Source organism: Phoca vitulina, unplaced genomic scaffold (genome assembly GCF_004348235.1).
Source record: "Phoca vitulina isolate PV1807 unplaced genomic scaffold, GSC_HSeal_1.0 scaffold94, whole genome shotgun sequence".
NCBI lineage: Eukaryota > Metazoa > Chordata > Mammalia > Carnivora > Phocidae > Phoca > Phoca vitulina.
Window position 1 is genome coordinate 3,537,149 of NW_022589797.1, and position 24,715 is coordinate 3,561,863.

At 40.4% G+C, this 24,715-nt stretch overlaps 1 protein-coding gene across 1 annotated transcript in view; it reads left to right on the plus strand.

Annotated features, from left to right (window-relative positions):
- Nucleotides 1–10,658: 10,658 nt before the first annotated feature.
- Nucleotides 10,659–24,715, plus strand: part of APTX (aprataxin) — an 88,325-nt gene continuing 74,268 nt past the window's right edge. Inside the window, exons 1-2 of the mRNA XM_032396719.1 lie at nucleotides 10,659–10,701; nucleotides 12,467–12,543. The gene's annotated coding sequence lies outside the window, so the exon portion shown is untranslated. The remainder of the gene's footprint in view (nucleotides 10,702–12,466; nucleotides 12,544–24,715) is intronic.

A 24,715-nucleotide genomic window follows, 5' to 3' on the forward strand; every position in this document is an offset into this window, starting at 1 on the left:
TTGTTCTGGACAATCTCACAGTCCTCTGATCTTGCTCCTTTTCACGCGTAGTCCGTGGCCTTGTAATCCACCAAATTGCAAGTGGGAAGAGCTCTTTGTGCAAATCCAGGCCCCTGTACGTATGTTATTTGCCTTGGCCCCGACTGTGTCCTACACATTGGGCACAGGGAAGTGTTTGGAATACTTTGGTGCAAACTGAGGGCCTTGGACTCCTGGCCTGGCATTCACCCTGTTGGCTAGTGAGAGGCACCAAGAGTGGCTAACAAATCGTCTTAACTGATCTAAATTTTAAGCCCTACCAGTCTGTGAACTTGGATTTACAGTCTGCAAAGTGAGTCCTTACACTTTAAAATGTTGGGATGGGGGCCATAATGGAAAATGGAGTCTCATATTCAGTAAAACTAAACATGGGAGTATTTATCTACTGCCAAGGAAGCTGGAGATGCAAAGTAGAAAAAGCCCATTAGATTTTAATGGGGAACCAGACATATCAACGAACTTGAGAGAACCACAAGATAGAGGTCAGCAGGGGAGACACTCCTATATCAAATCTGATGGAATAGGGAAAGCATCTGTGGGAAAGTAGTTGAACAGATTTTTTTTTCTTTTCTAAGATGTCATTTTTTAAAAAAAATTTAAATTCAATTGCATATAGTGTATTATTAGTTTCAGAGGTAGAGTTCAGTGATTCATCAGTTGTTTAGAAAATCCAGTGCTCGTTATATTGCATGCCCTCCTTGATGCCCATCACCCAGTTACCCCATTCCCCACACCCCTTCTCTCCAACAACCCTCAGTTTGTTTCCTATGGTTAAGAGTCTCTTAAGGTTTGTCTCCCTCCCTGATTATATCTTGTTTTATTTTTACCCCCTTCCTCTATGTTTCTCTGTTTTGTTTCTTAAATTCCACATATGAGTGAAATCATATGATAATTGTCTTTCTCTGATTGACTTATTTCACTTAGCATAATATTCTCTAGTTCCATCCACGTTGTTGCAAATGGCAAGATTTCATTTTTTTTTTTGATGGCTGAGTAGTATTCCATCATATATGACCACATCTTCTTTATCCATTCATCTGTTGATGGACATCTGGGCTCTTTCCATAGGTTGGCTATTGTGGACATTGCTGCTCTAAACATTGGGGGGCAGGTGCCGCTTCGGATCCCTACATTTGTATCTTTGGGGTATGTACTTAGTAGTGCAATTGCTGGGTCTAGGGTAGCTCTATTTTTAACTTTTTTTTTTTTAAAGATTTTATTTATTTATTTGACAGAGAGAGACACAGCGAGAGAGGGAACACAAGCAGGGGGAATGGGAGAGGGAGAAGCAGGCTTCCTGCTGAGCAGGGAGCCCGATGCGGGGCTCGATCCCAAGACCCTGGGATCATGACCTGAGCCGAAGGCAGACGCTTAACGACTGAGCCACCCAGGTGCCCCCATTTTTAACTTTTTGAGGAACCTCCATTGAGCTGAGTTTTTAAAGGGAGAAAAACATTCCCAACAAAGAAGCACAAGAGAAGGCTAAGGGGTGAAAGAATGTGATACTTCTACGAAATTGCAAGTAATTGGATATTGCCACAGCTAAGGGAGCTGGTGGCAGTAGGCTAGGCTTCAGAGCTATTTGGGGAACACCCTTGGATATATCTTGCTAAGCTCAGGATTTTGAACTTTACCCTGAATGCATCCTGATGCGTACTTTTTCAGCATTATCTCTTTTATTTAAACTGTGCACCTAGTTACACCAAGCTATCAGCAGTTTTCCCAGATGCACTTCTTCACTTCTCTGCTCTTGCTTCGACTGAGAGGCACCTAATCTTTACAATCTTAGAGGTTACCATCTCAGCTTATCGCCTGTGGTATAAACTTTTTTTTCTTTAACCAACACTTACGGAAGTCTAATACTGCAGGCAGAGCACTAGGGGTTGGTAATATAAAAATCGTTTAAATCATGTTCCTGCCTTTAAGGATCTCACCACACAAAAAAAGGACGAGTTGTGTTGTAAATGCCAATAAAGGAAAAGGAAGAGTATTGAGATTCTGAGTAGCAGAACCTTGCACATCCAGGTGAGTATTCCAGATCAAGAGACCAGCAAGTATAAAAACATAATTAATAGAGAACAGTAAACAATGACAAGTTTGTTCATGTGTTCTGAGGCGTTGTAGTTGTAAAATTCCGACTTTATCATACTATAAACAGTGCGTTTGTTAATCTCACATTGGTTAAGCATATGAAATAATAAGTAGAATATATATCAAATCACTTCAACTGAGAGTTTCCACAATAAATATTACTGTGTCTAGTATTTCTTAAATATTACTATATTTAATGTTTCTTTTTGCCTCAGGAATCCAATGGAAATTCATACAACTTTGAGAAAGATGGAAGTCAACATAAAGCTATGAAATGTGATAGCAAAAATCCTTTTAAAACCTGCAAGCTAAGTGAGCTTAATTCCTTATTAAAAATAAAATAAGGGGCATAAAAGTTGGTTTAAAAGAAAAGGAAGACTATGTGCTTATTTGCTTGGATGTGTATAGAATATTTCTCAAGGATACCGAAAAACTTGTAATATGGTTGCCTTTGGAGAGAGGTAGATGTTGGTGAGAGGAGAATGGGAGGGAGACATTTCAGAATATACCATTTTGTAACTTTGGGATTTTTAACCTATTTGAATGTAGTACTTATTTAAAAAATTAAACTTAAAAAAGTATAAAATCCTCTCCTCCCAATTCAAGCTTTGAACTGGTAATTTGTAACCCCAACAGCAAAGTTAGGTAATTCTTGGTGGCCTTAAAGAACATCATTACATATGTTCTAATATTTTTCCTTCATAGAAACTTAATGATGCTAAAAATATGTCTTTATGAATATTTTAACTTTTCAGTAAGAGAACTTAGCACTTTTAAGCATTCTTATTTATATAAAATACAAAAAGATGAGCAATAATTTAGTTTGTGTGTTTTTTTGGGGGGGTTAAGAAATGGTATCATATCATACATGCTGTTTGTAACTTGTCCCTTTCTCTTAATTTATTGTCATCTTACCATGTTAGAATAAATAAATCTACCTTGTTATTTTTAACGGCTTCATAGTATATACTATGCAGGTATTACAATTTATTTAACCATTCCCCTATTGATGAACGTTTTGGCAATTTCCAGTGTTTTACAAACAATGCTGCAGAGAAATTCTCAAATACAGCTGTAGACACTCATGCCAGTATTTCTGTAAGATGGACATCTAGAATTGAAATTTCTGGGTCAACTTAACTGCAGGTTTAAAATTGTAGTAAGTAACTACCCTTTTCCTTTTTTGGCTTTTGTGTTTCTTTTCTTCTCCATTCTTTCCCCCTCTCCCCTCTTCTTCATTTGTTATGCTTAGGAAGCTTTCACCAATCCAACATAATGAACGTATTCTCCCAGGTTTTCTTGTAGTACTTTCATGGTTCCATTTTTTACATTTAAATCTTTTTTCCACCTAGAATTGATTTTGGTTGAAGTGCTGAGGATTATTTGTAAGAAACTGAGTTTTATTTTTCTTCAAATGGTGAGCTAGTTTTTCTGATTTAATACTCTCTTTTTCCTGCCTAATGTGAAATGCCATTTTTCTCACATAGTAAATTTACATTAAAATGCATTTTAAAATTTTTTTAAAAGATTTTTATTTATTTATTTGACAGAGAGAGACACAGCGAGAGAGGGAACACAAGCAGAGGGAGTGGGAGAGGGAGGAGCAGGCTTCCCTCTGAGCAGGGAGCCTGATGCGGGGCTCGATCCCAGAACCGCAGGACCATGACCCGAAGGTAGACGCCTAATGACTGAGCCACCCAGGCGCCCTGCATTTTTTTATTTTTTAAAGATTTTATTTATTTATTTGAGAGAGTGAGAGTGCAAGCATGAGCAGGGGAGGGGCAGAGGGAGAGGGAGAAGCAGACTCGTAGTTGAGCAGGGAGCCTGATGTGGGGCTGGGTCCCAGGATCCTCGGACCATGACCTGAGCTGAAGGCAGATACTTAACTGACTGAGCCACCCAGGCGCTCCTTAAAATGCGTTTTAATGTCTGGGAGGCCTAGTTCCCCTCACTGCTCCTCCTTTTTATAGTTTTTCCTGGCACTTTCTAGTATGTTTATCCTTCCAAGATGAATTTAAGAATATTTCTGGCCAATTCCCCCCAAATCCCAATGTGACTTTGATTGTGATTACAATTACAGTGCTTTTATACATTAGTCAGTTTGGGGAGACTTAACATGTTTATAAGGTTGTATCTTCCTACCTGTGAACAAGGTATATTATGCATACAGCTGCATATTCCCTTTATTGTGTTTTATAGTTGCTGTTTTTTAAAAGGTAGGTCCTGGGGCTCCTGGGTGGCTCAGTCGTTGGGCATCTGCCTTTGGCTCAGGTCATAGTCACGGGGTCCTGGGATCGAGCCCTGCATCGGGCTCCCTTGCTTGGCGGGAGGCCTGCTTCTCCCTCTCCCACTCCCCCCTGCTTGTGTTCCTGCTCTTGCTGTCTCTGTCAATAAATAAATAAAATCTTAAAAATAAATAAATAAATAAAAGGTAGGTCCTGATCATTTCTTCTTGAAGTTGTTACTAAACACTGTCTTTTTGGTTGTTATCATGAATGGTCTCTTGTCTTACCATTTATTTTATTTCAGTGGTATGCTTCATAACTTTCCCCAACCATGTGACCAGATTACAGGTGTCCAAGGAGGTAGCTGGAAATGGCTAGAGGCATGGCAGAAGCCAAGTCATTAGGGCTTGAGCACTATGCTAGTAGTGTGATTTTTATCTTGAAAAAACACTGGAGGATTCTAGGGAGGATGGTAATATAACCACTACGAGCTGACTTTTTTCTTTCTGAGTGCCTGTCAGGCACTGTGCTGAACTTTCTACAAATGTTGTCATATATTAATCCTCACAGCAACCCTTTTTTACAGATGGGATTTGATCATATTTACATTTTAGAACAGTCATTTGGTGCTGATGTGAAAGATGGATTCTTGGGAAGCTTTTATTGTGAGAGATAAGATCACAAGTGGTGAGGCCTAAAGAATAGAAATGGAGAGGGAGAGAAATAGAAATAGAAACATAGAGGTGGAATCTGCAGCTCGTGGTGACCAGCTGCAGAGGTGAGGGAGAAGGAATCATAGCTGACTTCCAGGGTTCTGGCCTGAGCAACACGATGATTGGGGAGGCCCTTCCTGAGATAGGAGGCCCAGAAAGAGGAGGACGAGAAGGCTGTGGTGGGGCAGAATTGGGGAGGGCGAATATGAGTCCAGTTTTCGATGTGTAGAATTACTGCTATACTCTTTTCTTTAGATTAAAAAGAGAAAATTTTTATTGGAAAGCACAAAATGGAAAGTAAATTGCAGCTAAAATGCTGTTTCTTATGCTTGTATAAATTATATTTCTTGAAACCTTTAGTTTTTAATTGACTGTGGGACCTAGTGGGGCTGGAAATATTTTTATTTTATTTTATTTTATTATGTTATGTTAGTCACCGTACAATACATCATTGGTTTTTGATGTGGTGATCCACGATCCATTGTTTTCGTATAACACCCAGTGCTCCGTGCAGTACATGCCCTCCTTAATACCCATCACCGGCCTAACCCATCCCTCCATCCCCCTCCCCTCTAAAACCCTGTTTGTTTCTCAGAGTACATAGTCTCATGGTTCATCTCTCCCTCCGATTCCCCCCCCCTTCATTTTTCCCTTCCTTCTCCTAATGTCCTCCATGCTATTCCTTATGTTCCACAAATAAGTGGAACCATATGATAATTGACTTTCTCTGCTTGACTTATTTCACTTAGCATAATCTCCTCCAGTCCCATCCATGTTGATGTAAAAGTTGGGTATTCATCCTTACTTAGATGGCTGAGTAATATTCCATTATATATATGGACCACATCTTCTTTATCCATTCATCTGTTGAAGGGCATCTCAGCTCTTTCCACAGTTTGGCTATTGCGGACATTGCTGCTATGAACATTGGGGTGCATATGGCCCTTCTTTTCACTACATCTGTGTCTTTGGGGTAAATACCCAGTAGTGCAATTGCTGGGTCATAGGGTAGCTCTATTTTTAAATTTTTGAGGAGCCTCCACACTGTTTTCCAAAGTGGCTGTACCAACTTGCATTCCCACCAACAGTGTAAGAGGGTTCTCCTTTCTCCACAACCTCTCCAACATTTGTTGTTTCTTTCCCTGTCCATTTTTGCCATTCTAACTGGTGTAAGGTGGTATCTCAATGTGGTTTTGATTTGAATTTCCCTGGTGGCTAATGATGATGAACATTTTTTCATGTGTCTGTTAGCCATTTGTATGTCTTCTTCAGAGAAGTGTCTTTTCATGTCTTCTGCCCATTTTTTGACTTGATTATTTGTTTTTTGGGTGTTGAGTTTGAGAAGTTCTTTATAGATCCTGGATACCAGCCCTTTATCTGTAGTGTCATTTGCAAATATCTTCTCCCATTCTGTGGGTTGCCTCTTTGTTTTGTTGACTGTTTCCTTTGCTGTGCAGAAGCTTTTTATCTTGATGAAGTCCCAAAAGTTCATATTTTTTTTTAAAGATTTTATTTATTTATTTGACAGACAGTGAGAGAGGGAACACAAGCAGGGGGAGTGGGAGACGGAGAAGCAGGCCTCCGCTGAGTGGGGAGCCCGATGTGGGGCTCGATCCCAGGACCCTGGGATCATGACCCGAGCCGAAGGCAGACGCCCAACAACTGAGCCACCCAGGCGCCCCCCAAAAGTTCATTTTTGCTTTTGTTTCACTAGCTTTTGGAGATGTGTCTTGAAAGAAGTTGCTGTGGCTGATGTCAAAGAGGTTACTGCCTCTGTTCTCCTCTAGGATTTTGATGGATTCCTGTCTCACATTGAGGTCTTTCATCCATTTTGAGTTTATCTTTGTGTATGGTGTTAGAGAGTGGTCATGTTTCATTCTTCTGCATGTGGCTGTCCAATTTTCCCAGCACCATTTATTGAAGAGACTCTTTTTTCCATTGCATATTTTGGAAATACTTTTTTTGAGTATCACCAATTTGTCTTGTTCTTCTCTTTATAACTATACATGGTTTATCTTCTTTATGAGCTATTCTCCCTTGCAACCCCTCACCCTTCCAGTTGTTATTATTTATTTATTTATTTTTAAAGATTGTATTTACTTATTTGAGAGACAGAGGGAAAGGGAGAAGCAGACTCCCTGCTGAGCAGAGAGCCCAATGAGGGGCTTGATCCCAGGTCCCTGAGTATCATAACCTGAACTAAAGGCAGATGCTTAACCGACAGAGCCACCCAGGCACCCTATTTTTTTATTTAATTTATTTTTTTTAATTTATTCATTTGAGAGAGAGAAAGTGAGTGAGAGCATGAGCAGGGGGGAGGGTCAGGGGAGAGGGAGAAGCAGAGGAGTAGGGAGCAGGGAGCCCTACGTGGGGCTTGATCCCAGGACCCCAGAATCATGACCTGAGCCGAAGGCAGATGCTTAAGCGACTGAGCCACCCAGGCACCCCCAGTTTTTATTTTTTTAAATACCCTTTTTATTTTAGAATGGTTTAAGATTAGAAAAGTTGCAAGGATAGTACAGCGAATTCCTTTATAGCTGGCATCCAGTTTTCCCTATTTTCAGCGTGTTCAAATGATAACAGTAGTTACAACTAATGAACCAATACTGATACATTATTAGTAACTAAGCCCCATTCTTTATTTGAATTTCCTTAGTTTGTACTTAATGTCCCTTTTCTGTTCAGAACTCCATCCAGGATACCACAGTACTTTTAGTCCTCATGTCTCCTTGGACTCCTCTTAACTGTTACAGTTTTTCAGATTTTTAAAATTTATTTTTCTTATTTTCTTTAAAGATTTTATTTATTTTTTGACAGAGAGAGAGAGGGAACACAAGCAGGGGGAGTGGAAGAGGGAGAAGCAGGCTTCCTGCCTAGCAGGGAGCCCGATGTGGGGCTCGATACCAGGACCCTGGGATCATGACCTGAGCCGAAGGCAGATGCTTAATGACTGAGCCACTCAGGCGCCCCTCTTATTTTTGATAACTTTGACAGTTTTAAGGAGCACTGGCCAGGTATTTTGTAGACTCCGTCTTTCAGTTTGGGTTTGTCTAATGTTTTTCTCATGGTGAGACTGGGTTTATAGTGTCAAAATCCAAACTGCACACTGAATAAAACAAAACAGAAAGATGAGTTTGTTGCAAGGCTTTCTGCCTGCAAGCTGGGGAGCTCAGGGCAACTGGAGTAATGAGTTTCAAGTTGCCACAGTCCAAGGGATTTTTCATGGGGTAAATGTGGAACTTGCTTGGTTTTTTCAGATGATTGGTTGCCTAGTGGTCTTCTTTCTTGTTTGGATTAGGGTAAGCTGAGTAGGGAATGAGTAAGTCCAAAGATGGCATGAACAGACTTAGCATTTGGGGATTGGCTGATGTACTTGCTGATTTCTGAGAAGAACTGTAAATTCCTGTAAGATTAAGTTAAGTTTCCCTTATATGCCTGCATTGACCATCTCCATTTTGTCCCTGACATAAGTGACTCCATTTTAGTTTGGTCCTACAGTGGGTTTGGGGGAGTAAGACCACAGGGTTAAAGTACTTAGTTTCATTATATCATATCCAAGGTACATACTATGAACCTGACTTATCACTATCAATGTTTACCTGATCACACTTGGTGAGGTAGCATTTGTTAGGTTTTTCCATTATAAAGTTACTCCTCACCTCAGTCACCTCATATTTTCCATAATGTATCCTTGAGAAGGAAGTCATTCATCTTGATGTCATTGGCATAAAGGCATGGTCTGGCACAGAGTAGACATTCAGTAACTGTTTGTTGAACTGAACTGGGTCTCTATTATTTTTTGAGTCTCACAAAAGTCCTACCAGATAATTTTCTCTATTTTATCAATAGGAAAATAAAAATTTGAGGGGCGCCTAGGTGGCTCAGTTGTTAAGCATCTGCCTTAGACTCAGGTCATGATCCCAGGGTCCCGGGATCGAGCCCCGCATTGGGCTCCCTGCTCCGTGGGAAGCTTGCTTCTCCCTCTCCCACTCCCCCTGCTTGTGTTCCCTCTCTCGCTATGTTTCTCTCTGTCAAATAAATAAAATCTTAAAAAAAAAAAAAAAAAGGAAAATAAAAATTTGAGAATTTGAGTAACTTGCCCAAAGTCCACCACCAAAGTGGTCAAGTTTGGAATTTGAACTCAGTCTTTCTGAATGCAAAGCCTGTTGTCTTTCCCTACACCACTCTGGCTTCACAGAGGGTTGTGTTTACTTTGGCCATTTTCCCTAAGTACTTGTAATGCAAAAAGTATCCACAGATAATGGGGTTAGTTCTTGGGTTATATCAAAATTTAATTCTTCATTAATTCACCTTTTCAGTTTAAAGTCATACTTCAGAACTCTCAGCCTCAAATTTGGCAGACCTCTGTGCCATGTACTGCTTGACCTAATTCCAATGGAATATCTTCGTTTTAATTCCCTACAGAGTTGTGGAGGGTGGGTTGCAGCAGGGCCTTACTGGGAAAATGGGGACCAGTTAGGATGCTATTAGAGTAGTATAAAGCTGGCTACATAATTTGTGAGGCTCAGTGCAAAATAAAAACATAGGACCCCTTATTAAAAAAATTATTAATAACTTTAAGACTGTGCTAGCAGAGCATTAAACCAAGCATGTGGCCTTTCTAAGTGTGAGACCCTGTGTGACCGCACGGGTCACACAGCCATGAACCTGGCTGGGCAGTAGTAGAATCAGTGGGTAAGGAGAACCAGTATTAAAGCAGTGGAAGTGAGAATGGAGAAGAGAGGCTGGTAACACCAGACCTTATAGAGGTAAACTTATAGGAATAGATTGATGATCAGATATGATAGGTGAGTGGGCAGATAAAATATGGAATGTAAAGTTTCTGATTAGTGCTGCCATTTACTGACACAGGAAATCAGGGGACCTGGTTAGCTTTGAGGGGAAAATGGTGAGTTCAGTTTTAAACATATTAACCCTCACATGTAGTCAGGAAGCACTTGGATAGACAAGTATCCATAGAAAAAGAAATGGGGGATACACTCCAATCTGATAGTACTGCTTACTTATCTCTGAGGTTAGGGACTTTAACTTTTTAAAGAAAGTATTCATGTATTTCTTACATAATTGAGAAATAATACTTTTTATTAATGAAAAGCAAATTACAAAGTATTATTGTGTTTGTAAGAGAAAATCAATCTGGAAAGTTTGTAGTAAAAAGAGAGGCTAAGGTAGGGCGCCTGGGTGGCTCAGTTGGTTGAGCGACTGCCTTCAGCTCAGGTCATGATCCTGGAGAGCCAGGATCGAGTCCCGCATCGCTTCTCCCTCTGACCCTCCCCCCTCTCATGCTTTCTCTCTCTCAAATAAATAAATAAAATCTTTAAAAAAAAAAAAAAAAAAGAAAGGCTAAGGTAGAAATATATTTGTAGTCACGTATTTTCTGTTGCTAAAACCACAGTGGCATGATTCAAAACAGGTTCTTAGTTTACTGTCTTTTTTTTTTTTTTTTTAAGATTTTTATTTATTTATTTGAGAGAGAGCGAAAGAGAGATCACAGCGGGAGAGGGAGAAGCAGACTCGCCACTGAGCGGAGAGCTCAATGCGGGCATCGATCCCAGGACCTTGAGATCATGACCCGAGCTGAAGACAGATGCTTAACTGACTGAGCCACCCAGGTGCCCTAGTTTACTGTCTTTTAATTTTTTGTTGTGCACCTACAATCTATTGGTTGCTCTACAGAGTGTATAATTTTGAAAACTTACATTAAAAAATTAAAAAAATAAAAGCTTATTTTAGATTTTATTTTTATATCCTATCTCTGTTTTTTGATAACTGGCATGTGATCATTTATGTATTTTACTGTGTATTTTAGAACTCTCCTCTCTTTCTACTACCTTTGTACTTTTTCTTGGGGGAGGTGACACGGCTGTAGGGACAGCCTGAAGTTGGAAGTCAGGTTTAAGTTCTGGCTCTGCATCTTACTGGCTATGTGATCTCAGGAAAATTACTAAACTTCTCTGAGCATAGTTTCCTTATTGGTAAAATGGAGATGAAATTAACTTTGCTGGAGATATGATAAATAAGACCATAAAAGAGAGTTCTTCATAAACTCTAAATTTTGTAAATCAATATCGTTTGGCTTTGCACCCAGGGCCCTTCTTAGTGAGCCTCCTACCTCCTTCCCAGATTCATCTCTAATAGTCTACCTTCTCAAAGTTGTTTTCTCATCATCCCCTGAACATGCCTTATACTTTTCTGCTTTCTTAATTTTGCTTTAATTCCTTTATTTATTAAAGATTTTATTTATTTGTCAGAGAAAGAGAGAGCACAAGCAGGGGGAACGGCAGGCTGAGGGAAAGGGAGAAGCAGGCTCCCTGCTTATAATCAACAAATGTTTATTGAGCACTTTACCTCCCTCAAGGCTTTGTTTAAATGTCACCTTCTCAACGAGACCCACAGTGTCTACCCTATTCAAAATTGCAATCTACTGTTCCTTCTCAGCACTTCCCAATCCCCCCTTTACTTGCTCTACTTTTTCTTGTGTCCACTGCACTCTTGACATAACCTGTTATTTACCTATTGTCTCTTCTCTCTGTACCCCTATTCCAATTGAACTAAAATTTCACTTGGGCAGGAATCTTTGTTTTGTTTTATGGTATATCCCAGGCATCTAGAACATTGCCTGGCACAGAGTAGTTATTCAATAAATATTTACTGAGTGAATAAATGAATATGCACTGTGCCAGACTTTAAGCCAGGAGCTGAATATCTAACATTGTGAAGAAGCAGAGGTGTTCCTGCCCTCGTGGAGCGTCCAGCTTAGTGCTGCGGTGGCTTTTCTGCGGGCCTGGGCTGCCCTCCTCCAGGAAATGTCAGCGTGACTAGCTACTGAGTTCAGAGTAGCCTTTTGTCTTAGCAGTGAGCAATTTCCTGATAATTTTACTTCTAAGGCTTTTAAAAAATTCTAATAGGAAGAGGGGCAAAAAGAGTAATGCATTCTCTTTAGTCCCTCTAAGTTAAAAGTCAATAATTTTCCCCAATGCAAAGACAGAATAGTATCCCCTTTAAAGTGCCAGGCCTTGTAGATAACTGAAAGAGGTCATGGAGTCTATCTGGTTTACCTTTTCTATTTCTCTCTTTTTCTAACGTGAAGAAAGACAGTTGTAATTTTTCGCACTGCTGAAGAATGAAAGGATGTAAACATGTTTATTGCTGTCTTTTTGTAAATTGTGGAATGCTTCATCCATGTAATCCTGACTTCTTTCTTTTTTGAGGTCCTCTGTATGCAGTGGGTCAATATGAGTTTTTATATCGATAGAGCTCTTTTTTAAGAAAAGAAAAGGAGCTCAAACTGAGTGTATTTAAAAATAATCTGCTGATCGAGCACACTTAAAACAATGTGTCAGCAACTATTCTTTTTCTCACCCTGTTCTCACACAGGCAGCCAGGGAAAGTCCAAGGCTGGGGGTCTACCTGCAACATGGAATGAAGAATTAAGGAGCAATACTGCTGCACAGGTATGCAACTGAACTAAATGATTCTTAATATCCCCTCCAAACTGAGACTTTTGATCTCGATCATTTTAATTCCTAAATCTTGTTTGTCCTCCTTTATTTGAATAATCCAGTTGATAACATTTTGTGTAGATATTATCTTGTAGGTAAATATTTTAATTTATCACCTCCCTTTGCAATCAAGTATTTTCCAATTTTATTTTGATATTCCATCTGAATTTCCTTCTCTGCACATAAATTCTGACGTAGATATAAATTGTTTGTCCCCATCCTCTTTTTGTCAGAAAAAAAAAACTTGATGAGAGGAAACTCGTGGAAGCAGCCTCAGGTGGTTGTAAACAATATCTGTGATGTTCCATGAACCCATGAAATGACATAAAAATCTCTGTGAGAATTTTTTTTTTCTTAGTATCTTGTACTTGGCAGCAACTTAATTTTGTTTAATGCTTGTCACATTATCAATAAACTCTACAACATCCTTAACAAAACAAAGAACAAACAAAATCAGCTCAAGCAAGCACGATCCTTATGCAAGGTCTTCTCTCATGCTCTTTACAGAATTATAAGCTCTCTTGTGTTCCCACATCATGCTGTGAGCCCACCTCTAACATAGCATATGTGTATATGTGTATAGTGTATTATAAACATTGACAGTGATGTCTTCTTCCAGAAGTGTTCATAGCCATTTCTAAGGATACAAGAGGAGCCCAAAAAACAAAACAAAACAAAAAACCACCCCCCCCAAGATGCCATAAATTAAAAGTGCAGAGAATGAAGAAATAAAAACATGGGTAGAGACAAAACAGAAACAGGGACAAAGCTAAAAGTGCATGTAGGAATGACCTTCACATTTGCTACAGCTGGGCCATGAATTTATCTCTAAGCTGACAGCCTCATTGGTCCTACAGTTCATGGTGTCCATTGATAAAAAAACAAACCCATTACTCTGCAAAAGTAAAACTGTTCCCTGAGCTGAGATCAGATTGGACTGTTTCCCGGGGCTGCTCTTAAGAGAACAGTGTGTTATGTCAGGAGCAGTGTCCTTGACAGCATCACTGGCAGGGCGGCCAGTTCACAAGGATGCCTCTTACAGCCGGATGGCAGCACACCTGACAGAGATTCAGTGGGTTCACTGAGCAGGGGGCTGTCTCAGAGATCATGGCTTCACGGTGTTTTATCTCCTGCACCAGCACAGTTAGTTATTGGCATATAGCAGGGGGCAAAAAGTATTTGCTGAGTGACTGTCAAATGGAGAAGACTCTCTCTAGAAAGGCCCCTCTAATTTCCAAGACTTAAAATCCTGCTCCCCAACTCTGCACACCTTTTGTAGGTATCTAGCAATGCAGTTATGAAATAATTCTACTCTTGGGTTAAACTGCCATTTCAGTAATTTTTTTAGAAGATTTTATTTATTTATTTTAGAGAGAGACAGCACGAGCAGGAGGGGCAGAGGGAGAGGGAGAGAGAGAATCTCAAGCAGACTCCACGCTGAGCTAGGAGCCTGACCTGGGGCTCCATCCCAGGACCCTGAGATCATGACCTGAGCTGAAACCAAGAGTCAGACACCTAAATGACTGCACCACCCATTTCAGTATTTTAACATTAAATTTCTTATGTTTTCTCCAAATATGGGAGTGAGGCCAGAGGCATTTATGTGTGTGTATACACGCTTGCTGGTGGTGGTAGTGGTGGTGTTGGGTTAAGAAAGTACTGTACTCATCAAACTGGGAGGTCAGTTTGCAGGTGACCTTGAGAGTGCTGCTGGCTTAAATCCAGACTTCCACATCCAGGCTTTCCTTTAAGGAGAGGTAGGGCTTGTGATGAGGCCAGGGTGCGCCTTTGCCATCGGTTTCTGTGCTGAGCATCAGGAAGACCCAGTCATAGGTTTAGTAGCACGGGCATTAAAAGAGACTCAGTGCTGACCTAGCAGCCACTGTCTTAGAGCTCTTTCCAGCCCTGTAGGGTGAATGGGGTTGAGCTGAGCTCACAGGTTGGTGTTTAGTCCTTCTAGCTAGCAGAGTTGGAAGTTTGGGGGTAGGGCCTGGCATAAGGGTCTTCCTGGAGGATGTCACCACCTCTCATTCCTGATGTCACTGACATTTTAAAGGTGTTTCAGAGCAAGAACTTCGTCTCTGTGTGCAGCTTTCTATCTACAGAGTCACAGCGATGTCTTTATCACAATGATCTCTTCCTCTTCTGATGTGTCACCTTATTCTTGTTTCAACAGCAATGGCACTGCCAGACTTAGGATAGGAATCTGGGAGAGATAATGTAGTGGCTAAGAATATGGATTCTGGAAATTGACTCCCTGGGTTTGAATCCTGGTCTTGCGCCCAGCAAGTTATTTATCCTTTCTGTGCCTCAGTTTCCTTATCTGTAAAAGGGGATGATAATAGTACCTAGCCCATAGGGTTATTGTGAAGACTAAATAGTTAATGAGTTGATGTAAAGTACAGGTATCTACAGGTAGTAAACATTGTAGAAGTGTTTGCTAAAAATAACAGTGGTCAAAGAATTACTATCTTATTCAAACACAGGAACTAACATAGCTAGTAAATCAACATAATATTGATTTACTAAAATATTGATTGAGTGCCTACTATGTGCTAGGGTCTCTTCTAGGTCAATGAGACGATGTTGACCATGACAGACATAATCCCTTCCCTTATGGAGGTTACAGATGAATGAGGACACAGACATTAAGCTAACAATTACACAAGTATATAAGGCAGTTCTCTTGTTAGGGAAGCTGAACCTTGACCTGAAGTTTATACATTTCAGTCTTAAGAATTCCAGCAGACAGTGGAACAGTGCCTCTTTTATTTTAAGATTTAATTAACTTATTTATTTGACAGAGAGAGATACAGCGAGAGAAGGAACACAAGCAGGGGGAGTGGGAGAGGGAGAAGCAGGCTTCCCGTCGAGCAGGGAGTCCAACGCGGGGCTCGATCCCAGGACACCAGAACCATGACCCGAGCCGAAGGCAGACGCTTAACGACTGAGCCACCCAGGTGCCCCTTATTTTATTTTATTTTTTTTAAAGAAAAGGGTGTTCTGGGTATCTAATACTGTGGGACAAACTGCCCCCAAAATATATCAACAGTCATTTATTTGCTCAAGATTCTGCGATCAGAACAAGGCTTAGCACGCATAGCTCATCTTTTCCTGCGTGGTGACTGCTGGGATGGCTGAACTAGGGCTGGAGGGTCCTTCCAAGCTGGACCATTCACATGCTGTCTGTTAGCCAGGAGCTCAGCTGGGGTGATTGGCTAGGACCCCAGTTTTCCTTCACATGATCTCTTCACATGGCTAAGCTGGGTTTCTCACAGCATGGCAGTTGGGTTCTGCAGAGGACACCCCAAGAGGATAGGCCATAATATGCAAGCATTTATCAAGGCTTGTACTTGTAAATGTCCCACTGGCCAAAGCTCGTCCCTTGACCAAGTCCAGAGTCAGTGTGGGGAGGGACTATATAGAGGTGAGAATTCTGAGAAGTGAGAATCAAGGGTCTAGTAAAGTATTAGATTACCACAGAGAGGCTAAATCTACCTTTTCCAAAAAATGTTTTTGTTCTTTTTTCTCTTCAATCACATTCGCCGTATCCCCCCTCTGTAAGACATCAGGGAGAAGTCACATAGGTAGAAAGTGAGGTCTTTTCTGTATCAAAAGCCCTCTGGAGAGTGGCTAAAAACTTTTGTTACAAATGATATCATTTAGAGTTATGTTATTCTATGTGTGTAGAAAGAAAGAGTAAATTTCATTAAACTGTGTAACTTTGATATGCAGAGATGGAGCTTTGCTGACAAAACAAGTGACAAGGTAGGAGGCTTTTGGGGTTGCCTGAATAGTGTAAAAGTGTAGCCATACAAATCTGTTGCCAAGAGGAGCCAAACCCTGGTCAGGAAAATGCCACTGGGCATCCAGTCTGATGTAGAGCAGCTAGGTCAGTATGTGAAGGATTGGCAGGAAGGATACTGACAGGCTCAGGAGAGTAGAATAGCTCAGAGGTAAGTCTGTGAAATGTGAAAGTATGTTGGCCCCATGCTCACCAGACTAAAAGACTCTTAATCGGAGGAGCTGTGTCTGGCTTGACTTCTCTATCCTTACCACTTAGCTCCCTGCCTAATACAGAGGAGACACTCTCAGTGGTGAATGGATACAGACATTAAGGTTTGAAGAAACAGCAGAATTGTAAACCATTCCCTTTTTTTAAGATCTTGGTGCCATGAAGTAATTAGAATGATCCTTTAAAAATACGTCACCTAAACATATATTGGTGGTGGCAGAGCTCAAAAAAAAGGGTCACTCCTCTGATTAAAATCCTTCAATGAGGGGCCCCTGGGTGGCTCATTTGGTTAAGCGTCTGCCTTCAGCTCAGGTCATGATCCCAGGGTCCTGGGATCGAGCCCCGCATCGGGCTCCCTGCTCAGCGGGAAGCCTGCTTCTCCCTCTCCCACTCCGCCTGCTTGTGCTCCTGTTCTCACTGTGTCTCCCTCTGTCAAATAAATAAATAAATAAATCTTCAAAGAACAGTAAAATCCTTCAATGATTTCCCATTTCACCTAGATATCCACATGACTTCTTCTTTTAGGTCTGTGCTCAAAAAAGGCCTTTCATAATACACAAAATACCCTCATCACTTTCTATACTGCTTTTTCTTTATTTTTTTAAAAATTTATTTGACAGAGAGAGAGACAGCAAGAGAGGGAACACAAGCAGGAGGAGTGGGAGAGGGAGTGGGAGAGGGAGAGGGAGAGGGAGAAGCAGAAGCAGGCTTCCCGTTGAGCAGAGAGCCCGATGTGGGGCTTGATCCCAGGACCCTGGAATCATGACCTGAGCCGAAGGCAGACGCTTAACGACTGAGCCACCCAGGTGCCCCAATACTGCTTTTTCTTTATAGCATTTATCCTCACGTGACCTGTATACTTCTTTATGATCTTCCCTTCCCCACTAGGTTGTAAGCTCTTTGCAAGCAGGAACTTTTTGTTCACTGTGGGTAGCCATAGTACCTAAAACAATGTCGGACAAGTAGAAGGTGCTCAGAAATACTTGTTGAATGAATGAATAAATGTACCAGCCAATGGAGAACTAGCACTTCTCTGCTTTCATCTGGCTGGAGGCCAAGACACTGGAGAATGTGGGATGCATGTGTCCATGTGGGTTCTTACAGCCATGTCCCTCTTACTAGTGGGAAGAGCTGATTTTGACAATGCAAAGAGTTCAGGCCCTTCTGTTCTGGGAGTTACTGTTAACCATCTGTAATTATGAGGTTGAGGGCCTGGATAGTCCAGGATTCATATGGTTTGGGAATGGTACCAAGGGCAGCCCCATCATCTTTAAGTTAGCTAGAGTAGTTTTCTACTCTACTAGAGTAGTTTTCAAAAACATTGACTGAATGGGTTCAAGAAATTGAAAGACAGCCCCTGTGTTTGGGTATGTGGATAGGCAAGGGGAGAGTAGTAGATGGGATTAGACCTTATGTAAAAATAAGACTAAACAGTGAGTTTAGTCTTAATTGGATGAGCAGTGGAGGCCCATGAAAGGATTTAAGCAGGGGAGTGACATGGTTAGATTTGTGTTTTGAAATATATTCTATAGCTGCAGTGTGAATGGATTAGAGGGGCAAGAGTGAATTTGGGAGAAAAGAACATTCCAGAAAATAGCATGAACATCAGGAATGCATTTGAGTACTACAGTTGGGCCAGGGCTTAGCTCATCCCATATAACCACTACTAGATTCTAGAACTGGTGTTTTACTCTGCTTGCTCTATCTCATTTTTCTTCATCTTTCTATTCATCTACTTTTTAAATACAATTCAATAAATTGCAGGTATCAGTACATTTTGCCTTTCAACACCTCAGCTTGCATATAATTAACTAGAGTTCAATATTTGTTTAAAGTTTTTAAGGTAAAGTTTACATAGAAATAAATGAATGCACAGTTTTAACTATACATTTTGATGAGTTTTTTTTTCCATTTTGATGAGTTTTGACAAACACATGTATCAGTTAACCCAAACCCTTATCAAGATACAGAATATCGCCATCACCAAGAAAGTTCTTTCAAGTGCCTTTTTCAGTCAATCCCTGGTTCTACTTTTAGAGAGGCAAGCACTGTTACGATTTTTTTCCACTATAGATTTTAGATGAGTTTTTCCTGTTCTAGAAATTAACATAAATGGTATCAGTATGAATGCTTTTGAGTAGGGTTATTTTATTTTATTTTATTTTTAAATTTAATTTAATTAATTTATTTTTAAGATTTTATTTATTTGACAGAGAGAGCACAAGCAGAAGGAGAGAGAGGGAGAAGCAGGCTCCCTGCTGAGCAAGGAGCCCGATGTGGGACTCGATCCCAGGACCCTGGGATCATGACCTGGGCCGAAGGCAGCCGCTTAACCGACTGAGCCACCCAGGCATCCCGAATAGGGTTCTTTTAATCAGCATGGTATAATTTGTATTTTTTTATAGCACTTAAATCACCATGTGACATACATTTGTTTGTGTGTTATTGTCAGCTTTCTGTCCACTAGACTGAAAAGGGGTCTTTATTTTGTTCATTTTTATATTCCTTATACCTGAGGAATGTACCTACCATATAGCAGGTACTCAATAAATATTAAGTAAGTGGGGAAAAGGAGGGACAGGTCATCCATCTCAGTATTGGGGAGGAGGGAGTTGAAGGGTGAGAAGTTCAGTATTGCCTGGTACAAGGCTGGGAATGAAGAGATGGTGGGAGGTAAGGCAGGACAAGTTAGAACTTCCTGTGACTTTCTTCTTAATATGTTTATAAGAAATTTGAAGAGAGACCAGCACAACATCTGTGATTTACACAAATAAGAATTGCTGAATTGAAATAAAAGTTCTAACATGAACCATTAATAGTATGACTGTCACTACGTGGAATTTTGGTGACTATTTTCCTGAACTCTTGGAAATTTAGAAACTTGAGGGAGTAAGCTGTGAAATCAACCCATAGTAGGAAGTTAACCCAGTCCTAAAAGCAGGAGTTGAAAACAATAAGGTTTAAATTATAGGTGGAAGATCTTAAAGTAAATTATAGGGTATAGTTTATAGATGTATTAGCATGTCTACACTGTGATGTATAGGACAAAACTTCTCTACTGGTGTATCAATTATAGGTATGACTACCAAGAATTTGAAAAGATTATGATTAAGAAATTTTAATCAGAAAATATATATTTTACTTCATCATGAAACCCAATGTCAAAAAGGTAATATTCACAGGGGTGCCTTGGTGGTTCAGACGGTTAAGCGTCTGACTCTTGATTTTGGCTCAGGTCATGACCTCAGGATCGTGGGATTGAGCCCCGCATCCATCTCTGTGCTCAGTGTGGAGTTTGCATGAGATTGTCTCTCTCCTTCTGCCCCTCCCCCTACTCACACACACATACTCTCTCTCAAATAAATAAATAAAATCTTTAAAAAAAGAATAAAAGGGGACGCCTGGGTGGTTCAGTTGGTTAAGCGTCTGCCTTCGGCTCATGGCGTGATCCCAGGGTCCTGGGATCAAGTCCCATGTTGGGCTCCCTGCTCTGCAGGGAGTCTGCTTCTCCCTCTGCTCCTCCCTCCTCTTGTTCTCTCAATCTCTCTTGCTCTTGTGCTCTCTCTCTCAAATAAATGAATAAAATCTTTAAAAAAAAAAAGATAATCACAGAAACATGCCCAAGTTTCTTATGAAAAATTTAAAAATATTTTATTTGAATATTTAGCCAAAATCAATACAATTTTTCCAAATACTCTGTTTTTAATTTTTCTTACCATAATTATAAAGGAAATGTAATGATTTTTTTTCATCTAGTTCCTTATAAGTTTACCCCAGTGTTCTGTGAATATGATTTAATCTTTGTAGTATGACATTAAAAAGTTGGGAAGCAGTAGGAATTATTAACTTTTCTAAAAAGAGAAATAAAATGATATCTTTAGAAAATAGTCAGGAGGAGTTTGTTAGGTGGATTCCCCCAGAAACAGACACTAAGGCAAGGATTTCAGTATGTTATTTAGGAGATGATCCAAAGAAGCTCCTGTAGGGGTGTGGAGAAGCGAGGCTGGGATGGGAGGAAGTTAATGTGCAGGTTATCACTCAGGGCAACTGGGGCTTAATGTTGCTGGAGAACCTCTGGGAGACAGTATTGTACATACTTCAAAGTTGTTTCACCCCAAGGTGAGGAAACAAGTTTACCCATCCACTTCTTTACATCATTTCACAAATGCTCCCAAGGGCATAGATTCCCCTCATTTCTGGTGTGTTTGCACTCAGGAAAGCTCCTGGGTCCAGAGGAATCCAGCAGGCAGAGTTGTAGGTGCCTGCAGTGAGATTTTTTTTCTTTTTTAATATTTTATTTATTTATTTATTTATTTATTTATTTATTTATTTATTTATCAGAGAGAGAGAAAGAGAGAGAGAGAGAACGCATGAGAGCACAAGCAGGGGGAAAAGCAGGTTTCCTCCTGAGCAAGGAGCCCGATGTGATGCGGGACTCAATCCCAGGGCTCTGGGATCATGACCTGAGCCAAAGGCAGCTGCTTAACCAACTGAGCCACCCAGGCATCCCAAGAAGATTTTGGACATATGAAACATGCAACTAAATTTATAGCTCACTAGGTTTTTTTTTTTTTAAGATTTTATTTATTTATTTGACAGAAACACAGCGAGAGAGGAAACACAAGCAGAGTGAGTAGGAGAGGGAGAAGCAGGCTCCCGCTGAGCAGGGAGCCCAATGCAGGGCTTGATCCCAGGACCCTGGGATCATGACCTGAGCTGAAGGCAGACACTTAACGACTGAGTCACCCAGGCGCCCCTAGCTCACTAGGTTTTGTTCCTATCCCCACCAAGTGACTTTTATTATTTGGCATCTCACCTAGGTCTGCCTACAGAGAAGAATGTCTTGTCCAACTGATGCTGCCTCCAAAACATCTCTTGAATTATCTACCTTTTCCCTCTTGTCCAGGCTGCCAACATCCTTTGCACTATATCAGTATACTCCTCTAACTGCTCTCACCCTTACTGTTCTTGCCCCACCCCACCCATCCTTTCTTCCTCACAGTAGCCACAGCATCCAATGAAACAAATATCAAATAATGTTATTCCCCTGGCTAAATCTTCAGGGCTTTTTCACTGAATATAGGGTGAACCCACATACAGTTCCTAAATGGTTTACTATCTGATCCTTGCTCAGATCTCACCATTTCCTTTCACTGTCTACTCTTCAGTTCCACTGGACTTCTATCATGCCTGGAATAATGTGCTTAAGGCCCGCTGTAGGGCTTTTGTGTATTGCTCTTTTTTTCAGTGTAGATCATAGGTTTGGAATATTCTTTTCCCTAGCCTTCACTTGTCTGTTTCCTTTTGAACTTTCTGGGCTTGATTTAATTTCCTTTCCTCACACAGGTCTTTTCTCACACCCCTCCCAACCCCACTCTCACCCTATGCCCCCCCCCAAAAAACCCCAAAAAACAAAATGAAGTTTCCTAGCAATGCCCTCTCCTAGGATTCTGTACTTTTCCTTCTGAGCAAATCTCTGGACCAGACCACTGCAGTATTCCCAGGTTGGTCCCTCTGGCACCAACTGCCGTTCCCTTAGACCAGGATTCTCAAAGTCTCAAAGAAAGAAGAGCCCTCAGGGACCAGACAGGTTATATAAATGAGTAGGTGGAGACGGTAGCCTGGAGAGCACATGATAGTCACTCACAATTCTGGCTATTTGTTGCCAGAATTTGCTGGATTTATTGATTTTTTTCAATAGACAAAGAATCCCAATTTTCATGTGAGATCTTCTAATTTCTATTGGAATTAGAAGATAATTAAAACCTCCTGAGCAGAATAGCCAAAACAATCTTGTAGAAGAGCAAAGTTGGAAGTCTCATAACTCCTGATTTCAGAAGTTACTATGAAACCAACAGTAATCAAAACGGTGGTAATGGTTATAATAAGGACAGACGAATAGAGTAATGGAATTGAATAGAGAAGCCAGAAATAAGCCCTTGCATATATGGTCAAATGACTTTCTTTATTTTCTTTATTATTTTTTTTTAAAGATTTTATTTATTTGACAGAGAGAGAGAGATAGCGAGAGCAGGAACACAAGCAGGGGGAGTGGGAGAGGGAGAAGCAGCCTTCCCGCTGAGCAGGGAGCCCGATGCGGGGCTTGATCCCAGGACCCTGGGATCATGACCTGAGCCAAAGGCAGCCACTTAACCAACTGAGCCACCCAGGCGCCCCTGGTCAAATGATTTTCAACAAAGATTTCAAGACCATGCAATAGGGAAAAGACAATGTTTTCAACAGACGGTGTTAGGAAAACTGGATATCCCCATGGAAAAGGATGAAGTTGGACCCTTATCTTATACCATATAAAAAAAATGACCAAATAGATCAAAGGTCCAAATATGAGACCTAAAACTATAAAATGGGGGAAAAGCTTCCAATGATTTCTTGGCTATGATACCAAAAGCACAGGCAGCAAAAGTAAAAATAGATCATTGGACAACATCAAAATTAAAAATTTCTGTGCACCAAAGGGCACAATTAATGGAATGAAAAGGCAATCTATGAAATGGGGAAAAATACTTGCAAATCATATATCTGAGAATGGATTAATATCTAGAATATAAAAAGAACTTCTACAGTGCAACAACAACAAAGTAACTTGATTTAAAAGTGGGGGCCCAAAAAGAAAAAAAATGGGCAAAAGACTTGAATAGACATTTCTTCAAAGAAGATACACAAATGGCCAACAAACATATGAAAAAGTGCTCAACATTACTAATCATTAGAGAAATGCAAATCAAGGCCACAATGAGGTGTCACTTCACACCCATTAGGATGACTGCTATTAAAAAAAAAAAAACCCAAACCAGAAAATAACAAGGTTATCAAGGATGTGGAGAAATCGGAACCCTTGTGTCCAATGTAAAATGGTGCAGCAGCTATGGAAAACGGTAGGTAGGTGGTTCCTCAAATATAAAAAATAGAATTATCATATGACCCACAAATCCCACTTTTGGGTATATATCCAAAAGAATTGAAGGCAGGATCTTGAAGAGGTATTTGTACAATAATGTTCATAGCAGCATTATTCATAATAGCCATAAGATGGGGGCAATCCAAACATCCACTGACAGACAAAGCAATTGTAAACAGTGTGGTGTATACATGCAATAGAGTGTTATTTAGCCTTAAAATGAACGTTTTGACATATTACAAGTAATGAAACGGGAGGACATTATGCTACATGAAATAAGCCAGTCACAGAAAGACAACTACTGCATGATTTCACTTATGTGCATTATCTAGAGTGGTCAAACTCATGGAAACTGAAAGTAAATTGGTGGTTGTCAAGGGCTGGAGGAAGGGGAAATAGAGAGTTGTTTAACACATAGTTTCAGTTTTGCAAGGTTAAAACGTTCTGGAGATAGATTCAGTACAATGTGAATATACTTAAAACTACTGAGCTGTATACTTAAAAATGGCTTATAAGTTTTATGTGTATTTTGCCACAGTTAAAAATAATTTTTTTGCATTTGAAAAAGGAAAAAAAAAAGCCCCTAAAGCCCAGAGCAGGCCACAAAACACATTTATCATGATGTACAGATTGAAGTCTTTGCCTTCCTAATTTGAAGCTCTAACTTGATCATGCATCAGGATAACCTGATGGGCTCATTAAAACGGACTGCTGGGCCACACCCCCAAAGTTTCTGAATCAGTAAGCCTGGGGTGAGGCCTGAGAATTTGCATTTCTAACAAGTTCCTAGGTGTTGTGAGGCTACTGCTACTGATCCAAGGATTACACTTTGAGGGCCACGACATTAGCTAATACTACAAACAACTCTTTATTAATTTCTGTGTATCTGTTTGTGATATGTTTTCTGTTCTGGGTAGGGTCTGTGAAAGTCTTAAGTGTTTGTCATGCCCTTGTGCCATGTGACCCTGCTTCTCTGGCCAGTAATATGCTATAGACAAAGGGCTAGACCTAGTAGGCTGGGCATGGAAACTCTGCCCAATTTTGCACAATATATGGTAAATAATCCAATTAGAATAATCCAATCCAATTTTGAATTCAAGACACACTAAGGCAGGTCAGATAGAAGCAGAGGCTAAGAGAAACTTAATTCTGAGGGAACTGGTCAGGTGACCAGAGCCACCTAATTTTAC